Here is a 12,851-nt window from a genome sequence, read left to right on the forward strand (position 1 = left end):
CTACTGCGAGTACAAAGCATTTAACATTCATGGCACTCGGCAGACATCAGAGGCAGTAATTGGCGGGTAAAATGAACACTGAACAAATGTGGTTCTAGCCTACTACTAAACAATATTCTCATTGAAAGTTTGTACATGTCAGACTCTACAGAGGCAGATATTGGCGGGCTGTATAACGTCGAACAAATCGATTAATAGCCGACTACTAAAAATTTTTCTCACTGAAAGAATATAAATATCTCGAAAATAAATAATCTACATCACGAGTGAAAAATCATCAGTGAACAAATAAAATTACACAAACTTACTCGAATTTATAGGATTTCATTCATTACAGACTAATAACGGCACAGGTTGGTAACGTAATTATTCATTTTTTCCAATCATTTCAATAGTAGCAGGGTATCTATCCATCAGACATAATGTCACTAAAACTCATGAAAGGAAACACATTTACATTCTACGGGTGACTTTGCTCAATGTATCAGAAACAACCAATAAACAATATTGAAAAAAATTTGAATATGTGAAACCTTAATTTGTGACATATCACGATACTCTGTTTCTTTTGCACTGTGAACTTGTAGCAATTAAGTTATAATTCTTGTCTGTTTTATACTTTATCTTAGCATTGTATAGATCTCCAAATGGAAATTTTGAATTATTTCTTAATTCCCTTGATACAGTATTATGTAAATTAATAAGAAGCAGGAACATATAAATGTTATATTATTAGGGGATATTAATGTCAGCACGTTACAAGATCCCCAAGAAAGCAAACGCTTCAAAGACTGTATCCATTCTGTTGGGAGACATATCCTCTAGAAAACTCCAACTAGTAAAGCTCTATAGACCATGCATTCTGTTGGGAGACATATCCTCTAGAAAACTCCAACTAGTAAAGCTCTATAGACCATGATATTACTAACTGTGAAAATATTGCCACAGCTGCTGTTGTAAATGGTCACATCTCTGACCATCTAGGCCAACTATTAGTGCTAAAGGGTGATCCTTGTAGAAAACCAAAGAAAATTTATGTATACAAAAGAAATCTATTATCAATATTGCCAAACTGAGAGAGAGTCTTGGTCATGAATCTTAGCATTTAGTATTTCAAGCTGAAGGAGTGAACAATAAATGGGGTGCCTTCCTAGATAAATTATTTTTTCATCTAAATAATACTATTCCCATCAGAAAGATAAATATTAATAAGAATAAGGCAAGACAGTAAAGACCCATGGAATTTGATAATTCTTCCAAAGAACTGAAAGAAAAAAAATGGGAGAAATGTATTTGATACAAAGAGAGACCAAAAACAATGAGCTTAGGTATAAATATGAACAATATAAATACCAGTTTCGCAAGCAAGCCAAAAGATTGACGGCTGAAAAGATTAACTCATAAATACAAAACTCAGATCGTATCTCCAAGACCTGCTGGTCAATAGTAAATGAAATAAGAGACAATAAAACAAAATTATAAGGTAACATCAACATACAGATATCTAATAACAATATTGATGTCACCAATCCACAGGTGATCAGTAACATTTTAATGACTATTTCATAGATATCTTAGAATTTGACTTTTGTACCACAGATAAAGTACCTGTTGGAAGTCTTCAGGGTGTATACGACCCAGGACAACCGGGAGATCCGGGAAAAACCCGAAAATTTTTTCATCCGGGAGAAAACCGGGAAAAACCCGGGAATTTTTTATAATCCCGGGAATGCTTCATTGTTTTAGTTTTCAGTTAAATTTTTGTGACTGACTGGTAAGAACCATTACTCCAACAAAGGATATTACTGCATACGCGTCTGCAGGATAATACTGCAGCAACAAAACGTTAACAAGAGGAAGAAAAAAACGAAAATAAAACTTAAGTCGCAAAGGAAATCCGCCATACACAACATCAAAACAAGGTGCTCATACAAGCGTTTGCCAACAGTAAAGTGTGTAAAAGGCTTTAGAAAGACTATGCAATGATTCATAACGACAAATTGCCTCCGATGAGCGTGACGTGACAGCTGTTGACATTAGATTCGTTTGAGCAGTTGCGGGCGGCCTATCGTTCGTGCGCGGTTGAGTCGCGTATGAGTGAGAACCTTCTCCCGCTTCGCTACGGATGTGTGGCTGGGCGCCACTATCTAGTATTGCCCCGGTTCGGAAATATCGTACACCTGGGGCTGATGCACGGAGCAGTCTGAATTGTAGTGGGGAGGTGGGTCGCCTCCACGTGAACTGTGTTTACGTTCAGTGATTTTGCTGTTTCCTCTTCGTTTATTACTCTCACATCAAATGAAAACAAAACGGATTTCTGTGGCCGGAAGCTATCAGATGAATTAAAATACGTTCGCATAGTAACGGAAGACTAACAAAATATGTTATTATTTTCATGTTTTATTTCCACCTTTCTGACAGTCAAGCATTAATCACCTTGCAGAACAATGAAGTTATTTTTGTCGCTTTGCTGAAGAGATTTGGCTTTTATTAATCTTTTGCGCTGAGGCAGTCAATTTATTTGAAACTAAGCGTTTAATTTCACACTGTTGGCTAGTTTCAACTGTTCGCTGCATTTCAAGTGCACGTTTTCCATCTTCTAGCTCGCATGGTATTATACCATAATAAAGAACCAAACATGAGAAAATACAGTACTGGTACTCAAGAAAATTTACATCCGAATTTGGACATACGAATGTGCGCTTTAAGCCCAATTATGCATTTTAGTATGGTTCAAGAAATTGCGATGAGCTTGAAGTGTCCTCTGATGTCTTGTTGCCGGCCGGTGTGGCCGTGCGGTTCTAGGCGCTAGTCTGGAACCGCGTGACAGCTACGGTCGCAGGTTCGAATCCTGCCTCGGGCATGGACGTGTGTGATGTCCTTAGGTTAGTTAGGTTTAAGTAGTTCTAAGTTGTAGGGGACTGATGACCTCATAAGTTAAGTTCCATAGTGCTCAGAGCCATTTGAACTATTTTTGATGTCTTGTTTCTTTTGTGACATAGTGCAAGATCTTTTAATGTTTTACACGTACGAACATACGGGCTTCCTGTGTCATCGTAGCTGCGCAAGAGCGGTGGCACCTGTTATCTGGCGCTCTCTGGTAACTGCTGAAACGAATCACTTTCTAACAGGTCACGGGAAAACATTGCGCATGGTGGTTTGGAACGCGTTACTCTCAAGGTAAATTTCCTTTTACACAAGATGAACTATATGCGATAATGTAGGATGAATTTACTAAATCACAGGGCGTTTGACTCTCAATTAAAAATCAACTCTTTGAGGACGACCATCTAGAAGAATTTCGAGCCCAGAACAACAGACATTTACGTCGTTGTTAAAAATTTTACTGGAACTTTTGTGTGATGTATCTTAAAGTGTAACACGCGCAAAAAAGATCAACATTATATGTGGAAACATAGCTTCTCTTGTAGCTTATTAATCTTCCAGACTACGATATATGTGAAACCTCTGTTTTTCTTGTAGAAACACTATGTATATTAATTTAAACCATCAACTTTTCTTCTTTGTGTGTTCGCGCTACTAAGAGTGATCTTGCTATTGGTTGACTACATCACGTGTCCTATGTGTCATCAGCTGGCGAGATCACATGACATGAACTATGACTAGCTTACAAAAGCGCGTAGCAATCTCGATTTCAATGCCTTGGAAAGTAACATGCGGTGTTTGGTGGAATTCGAATTTATATCTTCGTAACACGAAAATGTGTAGTGTACATGTTGCTGCTGCACATCACAGATCTTTCCAAAACGTGTTTTCCCCCCCTGAGTTTCGTTTTCTATAGTGCCGGGAAATTCTACGTTAGCGTATAAAACCACAAACATTCAAAAGACTGATAAGTTTTACAGTGGCGAGGAAAAGTATACTCTCACATAACAAGGGGAAAAATATATTTTCACCCGGGAGAAAGCGTATTTTCAACCGAAAAATCCGGGAATTTTTTTTCCTTGTCCATGTATACACCCTGGTCCTGCTGAGGACAATTCTGAACCTAATCAACTGCATGAACTTGAAATCGAGGATATTTTGCAGCTTATCAGAGAATTTAAAACCAAAAATATGCTGGCTGGGATGAAATTTCTCCATTTTTACTTAAACAGTGCAGAAATAATCTACCATATCCTTTGGTGCATCTAATAAATAGTGTCTTAAAAGAAGGAGTGTTCCCTGACACTAAAATTAGCCATTGTTAAATCTCTCTACAAAAAAAGGTGATAAACAACTTGCTTTAACTTCCATTTTTAGCAAGTTAATTGAAAAAATAATTCTGGAATATATTTAGAGCATTATAATAAGCACAACATCCTGGGAGATTTTCAGCAAGGCTTCAGAAGTGGTTGTAGCACCATGACTGCAACACTTCAATTTATGCAGAAAGCTCTTCACAAAATTGATGAAGGCATGCAAGTAGCTGGAGTTTTCCTAGCCTTATCAAAGGCTTTTGATAGGGTTGATCATAAGTACTTCTGTCAAAACTGGCCAGAGATGGCATAAGTGGACAACTATTACACCTCATCACATCATATTTAAAAAACAGAGGACAGTGTACCTCAATCTTACACAATAATGGAGAAACATTAAAAAGTTATACATCAAGGGCCAGGAATATTAAATTTGGTGTGCCTCAGGGATCGATAATTGATCCATTCCTTTTTTATATGTTACATTAATGACTTCCCAAAGATAGTAAAAAATGATACCTTCATTACAATGTATGCTGATGACATTTCAGGCCTTTGATGGGGAAATGATATTATTAATCTCGGCATAGAGGTAAAAATATTTATAGATATTGCAAAGAGAAAGTTTGAAAACGACAATCTAAAAGTCAACTTAGAAAAAAACAAATATAATCCCCTTCAATGTTGGTGTTCTGCAAACTTGTATTGATTCTCAAGATAGTAATATTTTAGGGAAAATCTGCAGTGAGTGTAAATTCCTAGGTATATGCATAGATAGCAAACTACTATGGACACAACAAATTGACAATGTATGTGCAAGGCTATCATCTAGCCTATATGTTTTAAGAAGAATAGCTCCATACGTCAATACCCAAACAATGAGGATGATGTATTTTGGTTTGATACATCAATTTCTAGCATATGGTCTTTCATTGTGGGGCAGGGCTTCTACATCTATCTACATCTACATCCATACTCTGCAAGCCACCCAACAGTGTGTGACGGAGGGTATCTTGAGAACCTCTATCGGTTCTCCCTTCTATTCCAGTCTCGTATTGTTCGTGGAAAGAAGGATTGTCAGTATGCTTCTGTGTGGGCTCTAATCTCTCTGATTTTATACTCATGGACTCTTCACAAGATATACATAGGAGGGAGCAATATACTGCTTGACTCTTCGGTGAAGGTATGTTCTCGAAACTTCAACAAAAGCCCGTACCGAGCTACTGAGCATCTCTCCTGTAGAGTCTTCCACTGGAGTTTATCTATCATCTCCATAACGCTTTCGCGATTACTAAATGATCCTGTAACGAAGCGCGCTGCTCTCTGTTGGCTCTTCTCTATCTCTTCTATCAACCCTATCTGGTATGGATCCCACACTGCTGAGCAGTATTCAAGCAGTGGGCGAACAAGTGTACTGTAACCTACTTCCTTTGTTTTCGGATTGCATTTCCTTAGGATTCTTCCAATGAATTTCAATCTGCCATCTGCTTTACCAACGATCAACTTTATATGATCATTCCATTTTAAATCACTCCTAATGCGTACTCCCAGATAATTTGTGGAAGTAGCTGCTTCCAGTTGCTGACCTGCTATATTGTAGCTAAATGTTAAGGGATCTATCTTTCTATGTATTCACAGCACATTACACTTGTCTACATTGAGATTCAATTGCCATTCCCTGCACCATGCATCAATTCGCTGCAGATCCTCTTGCATTTCAGTACAATTTTGCAATGTTACAACCTCTCGATATACCACAGCATAATCCGCAAAAAGCCTCAGTGAACTTCCGATGTCATCCACAAGGTCATTTATGTATATTGTGAATGGCAATGGTCCTACAACACTCCCCTGCGGCACACCTGAAATCACTTTGGAAGACTTTTCTCCGTTGAGAATGACATGCTGCATTCTGTTATCTAGGAACTCTTCAATCCAATAACACAATTGGTCTGATAGTCCATATGCTCTTACTTTGTTCATTAAACGACTGTGGGGAACTATATCGAACGCCTTTCGGAAGTCAAGAAACACGGCATCTACCTGTGACCCCATGTCTATGACCCTCTGAGTCTCGTGGACGAAAGCGCGAGCTGGGTTTCACACGACCGTTTTTTTCGAAACCCATTCTGATTCCTACAAAGTAGATTTCTAGTTTCCAGAAAAGTCATTATACTCGAACACAATACGTGTTCCAAAATTCTGCAACTGATCAACGTTAGAGATATAGGTCTATAGTTCTGCACATCTGTTCGACGTCCCTTCTTGAAAACGGGGATGACCTGTGCCCTTTTCCAATCCTTTGGAACGCTATGCTCTTCTAGAGACCTACGGTACACCACTGCAAGAAGGGCGGCAAGTTCCTTCGCGTACTGTGTAAAATTGAACTGGTATCCCATCAGGTCCATCCTCTTTTGAGCGATTTTAATTGTTTCTCTATTCCTCTGTCATCTATTTTGATATCTACCATTTTGTGTTCTGTGCGACAATCTAGAGAAGGAACTACAGTGCATTCTTCCTCTGTGAAACAGCTTTGGAAAAAGACATTTAGTATTTCGGCCTTTAGTCTGTCATGCTCTGTTTCAGTACCATTTTGGTCACAGAGTGTCTGGACATTTTGTTTTGATCCACCTACCGCTTTGACATAAGACCAAAATTTCTTAGGATTTTCTGCCAAGTCAGTACATAGAACTTTATTTTCGAATTCATTGAACGCCTCTCGCATAGCCCTCCTCACACTACATTTCGATCCGCGTAATTTTTGTTTGTCTGCAAGGCTTTGGCTTTGTTTATGTTTGCTGTGAAGTTCCCTTTGCTTCTGCAGCAGTTTTCTAACTCGGTTGTTGTACCACGGTGGCTCTTTTCTATCTCTTACGATCTTGCTTGGCACATACTCATCTAACGCATATTGTACGATTGTTATGAACTTTGTCCACTGATCCTCAACACTGTCTGTACTTGAGACAAAACTTTTGTGTTGAGCCGTCAGGTACTCTGTAATCTGCTTTTTGTCAGTTTTGCTAAACAGAAAAATCTTCCTACCTTTTTTAATATTTCTATTTATGGCTGAAACATCGATGCAGTAACCTCTTTATGATCACTGAGTCCCTGTTCTGCATTAACTGTTTCAAATATTTCAGGCCTGTTTGTCACCAGAAAGTCTAATATGTTATCGCCATGAGTCGGTTCTCTGTTTAACTGCTCAAAGTAGTTTTCAGATAAAGCACTTAAAAAATTCACTGGATTCTTTGTCCCTGCCACCCGTTATGAACGTTTGAGTCTCCCGGTCTATATCCGGCAAATTAAAATCTCCACCCAGAACTATAACATGGTGCAGAAATCTACTCGAAATATTTTCCAAATTATCCTTCAGGTGCTCATCCACAACAGCTGCTGAGCCAGGGGGGTTATAGAGACACCCAGTTACCATGTCTGAGCCTGCTTTAACTGTGACCTTCACCCAAATTATTTCACATTTCGGATCTCCATCAATTTCCTTCGATACTATTGCACTTCTTATTGCTAAACATGCCTCCCCCTTCACTGTCCAGCCTGTCTCTGTGGTAGACATTCCAATCTGAGTTCCAAAACTCATGTAGACTGACTTAGTAAACTCCAGAAAAGAGCCTTGAGAATATTAGGCAAAAAAGATGCTCAAACATCATGTAAGATTGTTTATGGATTTTAAAATTCTGACTATCTATTCTATGTATATGTTTGAAACAGTAGTATTAACTGTAGAAGATAAGAAATATACCTGTCATAATGCAGGAATTCATGATCACAATACTAGACAAGTACAAAATTTCCATATGATAAACAGAAGATTGAAAAAACAGCAAACAGTCCGTATATTAATGGAGCAAAATACTTCAATGTATTGCCAAATGAATTGAAGGTAATAACTGGAGAGACATTTAAAAAACATCATTTCACACAAATAAATTACAAATTTTGTGTTTCACTTTGCTCAACTAAGCAAATAACAATAAAACACATTCTTAATGTTTTGCAACAAGAAAGTGCTTCTCTGTTGGCCTTATAGTATGCCAAACACCTTCAGAGAATTCAGTTAATGAAGATTTTGCGAATGTGCACTGTTCTAGTGTGTGAATTTTCCAATTCACAAATTTTGAGAATAATGATGTCTGTCAAATGCAGAAACTCGCAATTTTTCCAACGATAGCAATAATGCCATACTTAATGTGGATTATGTTAATTAAAGAAAACATAGGTTTATGTTCTGTGTACACTATTATGCAATGTATGAGAGAAGACATCCAACAAATAACATTTACTTTTAAAATCTGAAAAATAGACACACAAAGTTCAAGCAATCAGTTCAGAAAGGTATTCTAACTGTGGTAAGGATAGATCAGAATGAGAAGAATTAAAGAGAACAGAGTGTAGATACCCCACTGATACATTCAAATCTTTTGCAAGAGAAGAAAAACAGACGACAAGTGGTGAAGAAGAAACTGAAGACTCCAGGCAACAAAGAATGTGACCTAATTGGTTGGCAGACAACACCTCAATAAGTACATCCTACTGACTGTCACATTAGTGTACCACTATCCAACCCCTATCCTACCCACAGTGTTGCTCCCATCAACCCTTTGTAGCATCCAGGCACTGCCTAGCTAACATTTTCAACTTGCCACATCCTCAAAACTCTCTAGCAATACTCCACTCCCTACTAATACTCAGGAACCAAAACAATTCCAGAACACCGTTGTTAGCCTTTCCACCAAAATCTTCAGCCCTGTGGTAGTTTCAGTGCTGTCCAAACTCCTCATCTTCAGCTCTACATCCAAATTTAACTATGTCGGACTTCTCAGAGAACTATCTCCTTCTCCCATTTCCTGCAATGAAAACACTTCTTTGCTGCTTATACCTCTAACCAAAGCCAACTTTATCCCAACACTGGAATGTGCCTCTTCCAGTTCATGTCACCATCCAACTGTGATCCTGCCCCCTGCCACCTGGTCATCTTCCAGGAAATCTTTACCTCCAACTTGATCTCATCATTCTTCCCCATGTCCCTTCTTAAAAACATGAAACTTTCAGTAGAAGAAAGGACAGCCATACACAGCCTCAAAACAAATCCTGACCAAATCATCTTTCCTGCCAACAAAGGTTCCATCACTATCATTGTGAATTGCAGTGAATACCTGGCAGAAGGCCTCTGCCAATTGTCTGACTCCCCCACCTATAAACTCTGCCAGAGTTGTCCCATCCCAGCAGTCCAACAAACTTCCAATCCTTGCTTAAAGCCTTAAGTACTTTCCAGAACCTCTCTCCTGAATCCATTTCCATCCTCGCCCTTATGATGCCCCCCACATACACCTACATGTTCCCCAAAATCCATGAACTCAACAGTCCTGTATGCCACTATATAGCCACTCCCACTGAAAGAATTTGAGCCATCACTGACAAACACCTCCAACCTATTGCCTGAAAATTGCTCCCATGTCAAAGATTACAACCACTTCCTTCACTGTTTCTCCACCATCCCCACCTCATTACTTCCTGGATCCCCACTCATCACTATTGACACCACTTCCATACACATCAACATCCCTCATGCCCAAGGTATTGCCACTATTCAACAATGCCTCTCCCAATGTCTTGCAGACTGCAACTCAATTAACTCATTTCTCATACATCTTACTATATCCTAACTCGCATCTACTTCTCCTTTAAAGTGAAGATGTACAAACAAATCCACAACACATCCATGGGCGTCTGCATGGTGCCCTCCTGTGCCAACCTGTTTATGGGCCATCTAGAAGAAACCTTCCCAGCCTCCAAAACCCCTGGTCTGGTTCAGGTTCATTGATAATATCATCATGATCTGGACTCAGGGCCAAGACATACTATCCTCATTCCTTCACAATCACAACACTTCTTCCATCTGCTTCCTGGATGCTGACCTCCCCCTCTCTAATGGCTCCATCCACACTTATGTCCACATTAAAACCATGAACAGTACCTTCTTTTCAACACCTGCCATCCCGTCCACACCAAAAAATCTCTCCTATATAGTCTGACCACCCAGGGACAGCATATATGCAGTGACAAGGACTCCCTTACCCAGTATGCTGAAGGTCTCACAGAGGCCTTCACAGACAGGCACTATCCCCCAAAACTAGTCTATAAACAGGTTTCCCTGCCATGTTCCCACATACTCCCAATCCTCTCACCACCCCCAAGCACCAGGCATAAATGCAAACCTCCTTTGTCCCCCAACACCACCCTAGACTAGAACAACTGAAACACATCCTTCGCCAGGGCTTTGATTATCTGTCAATCACGTCGCTATGGAAGACACAGGTGCAAGACCTGTCCAAACCTCTCATCCCTATTTCCTATTCCAGTCCTATAATAGACTTATCCTGCCCCACCAGAGGCCAAGCTACCTGTGAAAGCAGCCATATCATATACCAGCTTTGTTGCAATCATTGCACAGCATTTTATATTGGTATTGGCTGGGATGAATGGTCACCACCAAACTGTGTCTGAGGGCAAGATGGACCACACTGTGACATAATATGCAGCTGCACATAATATGCTTAATTTAAGTGGATGATTCACAACCCATGCTGTCTGATTCCTTCCCTCCACCACCAGCTCTTCTGAACTGCACAGATGGGAGCTATCCATATAACACATTCTTTGTGCATTAAATTATCCCGACCTCAACCTACAGTAACCCACTGTCACCACACCGTCCATATAACAGTTCCCACCCTTCTGTCCTCCCCCTACTCCAACTTCACGTCCCCTCATCCACGCTGTGCACCACCCTCTCCCAGTGTACCCACCAGTCTTTATCCCCTTCTCTGCCCCTCTCCTTTTCCGCTTCCCATTCCCTGCTCCCTCCCTCCCCCACAGCCTCCTGATACTTGAATTGAATTTTATTTGATCCTGTAAGATTTGATACTGCACATGACACCATTGTATTCTGGCTGTAGAGGCCGCAGATAGCAGTCATGTGTGCGTAATGTATGCTTCCTTGTGTGAATGTGTGTGCGTGTGTTTTTCTTTCTTTCTCCCTTTTTTTTTTTTTTTTTTTTTTTTTAAATTAAGAAGCCTATGGATTCATAATATTACTGATCAGTAATAATGTATAATGCTACTTAAAGTGGTCACTAATGTCTACACCTGAGTTACAAATACCAGATTGTGAAAAAAAAAAAAAAAAATTGTGCCTGTCTGCAACTCAAATGTGTCATCTTTAGAGTGAGTTGCAATCTATCCATTTCATAATATTACTGATCGGTAATAATGTATAATGCTGCTTAAAGTAGTCGCTAATGTCTCCACCTGAGTTACAAATAACAGATTGTGAAAAAAATTTACACTCTGAATTAAATCACCTTATAAATGTCACCTAAAAGAGTGAAAAAATCTCTTTCTTGTCACCAGCTAGAAGTTAATGCTCCTATTCACTGTGCACTGTTTCTCCCACTTGCATTGTACCACTTTAGTCTTTTTTATGTAGTGCAAACTACTAGGGTGAGTCAAATGAAAACCTTAAATATTTTTTTAAATATTATTTATTGTGCAGAAGTGGTACAAAGCTGTATCACTTTTCAACATAATCTCCCCCACGCTCAATGCAAGTCCTCCAGCACTTACAAAGTGCATAAATTACTTTAGAAAAAAATTTTTTTTGGTAGTCCACACAACCACTCATGCACAGCGTGGTCTACCTCTTCATCAGAATGGAACTTCTTTCCTCCCATTGCATCTTAGAATGGGCCAAACATATGGAAATCACTTGGGGCAAGGTCTGGTGAGTATGGTGGATGAGGTAGACACTCAAAATGCAGGTCTGTGATTGTTGCAACTGTTGTATGGGCAGTGTGGGGCCTTGCGTTGTCATGTTGCAAAAGGACACCTGCTGACAGCAATCCACATCGCTTTGATTTGATTGCGGGCCGCAGATGATTTTTTAGGAGATCTGCGTATGATGCACTGGTGACAGTGGTCCCTCTAGGCATGTAATGCTCCAAAATGACGCCTTTTTCATCCCAAAAGAGAGTCAGCATAACCTTCCCTGCTGATGGTTCTGGTTGAAATTTCTTTGTTTTTGATAATGAGGAATGGCATCATTCCTTGCTCGCTCTCTTCATTTGCAGTTGGTGAAAGTGAACCCAGGTTTTGTCCCCAGTAACGATTCTTGCAAGGAAGGCATCACCTTCTCGTCCAAATCGCCGAACAAGTTCTTCACAAGCATCAACACGTCATTCTCTCACTTCAGGAGTCAACTGCTGTGGCACTCATCTTGCAGACACTTTGTGAAACTGGAGCACATCATGCACAATGTGGTGTGCTGACCCATGACTAATCTGTAAACATGCTCCAATGTCATTCAGTGTCACTTGGCGGTTTTCTTTCACTATGGCTTCAACTGCTGCAATGTTCTGTGGAGTCACAACTCGTGCCTGACCTGGACGAGGAGCATCTTCCACTGAAGTCACACCATTTGCGAACTTCCTACTCCATTTGTAGACTTGTTGCTGTGACAAACATGCATAACCGTACTGAACCTTCATTCGTCGTTGAATTTCAATAGGTTTCACACCTTCACTATGCAAAAACCGAATAACAGAATGCTGTTCTTCCCTGGGGCAAGCCGCAAGAAGG

Source organism: Schistocerca serialis, chromosome 7 (genome assembly GCF_023864345.2).
Source record: "Schistocerca serialis cubense isolate TAMUIC-IGC-003099 chromosome 7, iqSchSeri2.2, whole genome shotgun sequence".
NCBI classification, from domain to species: Eukaryota; Metazoa; Arthropoda; class Insecta; order Orthoptera; family Acrididae; genus Schistocerca; species Schistocerca serialis.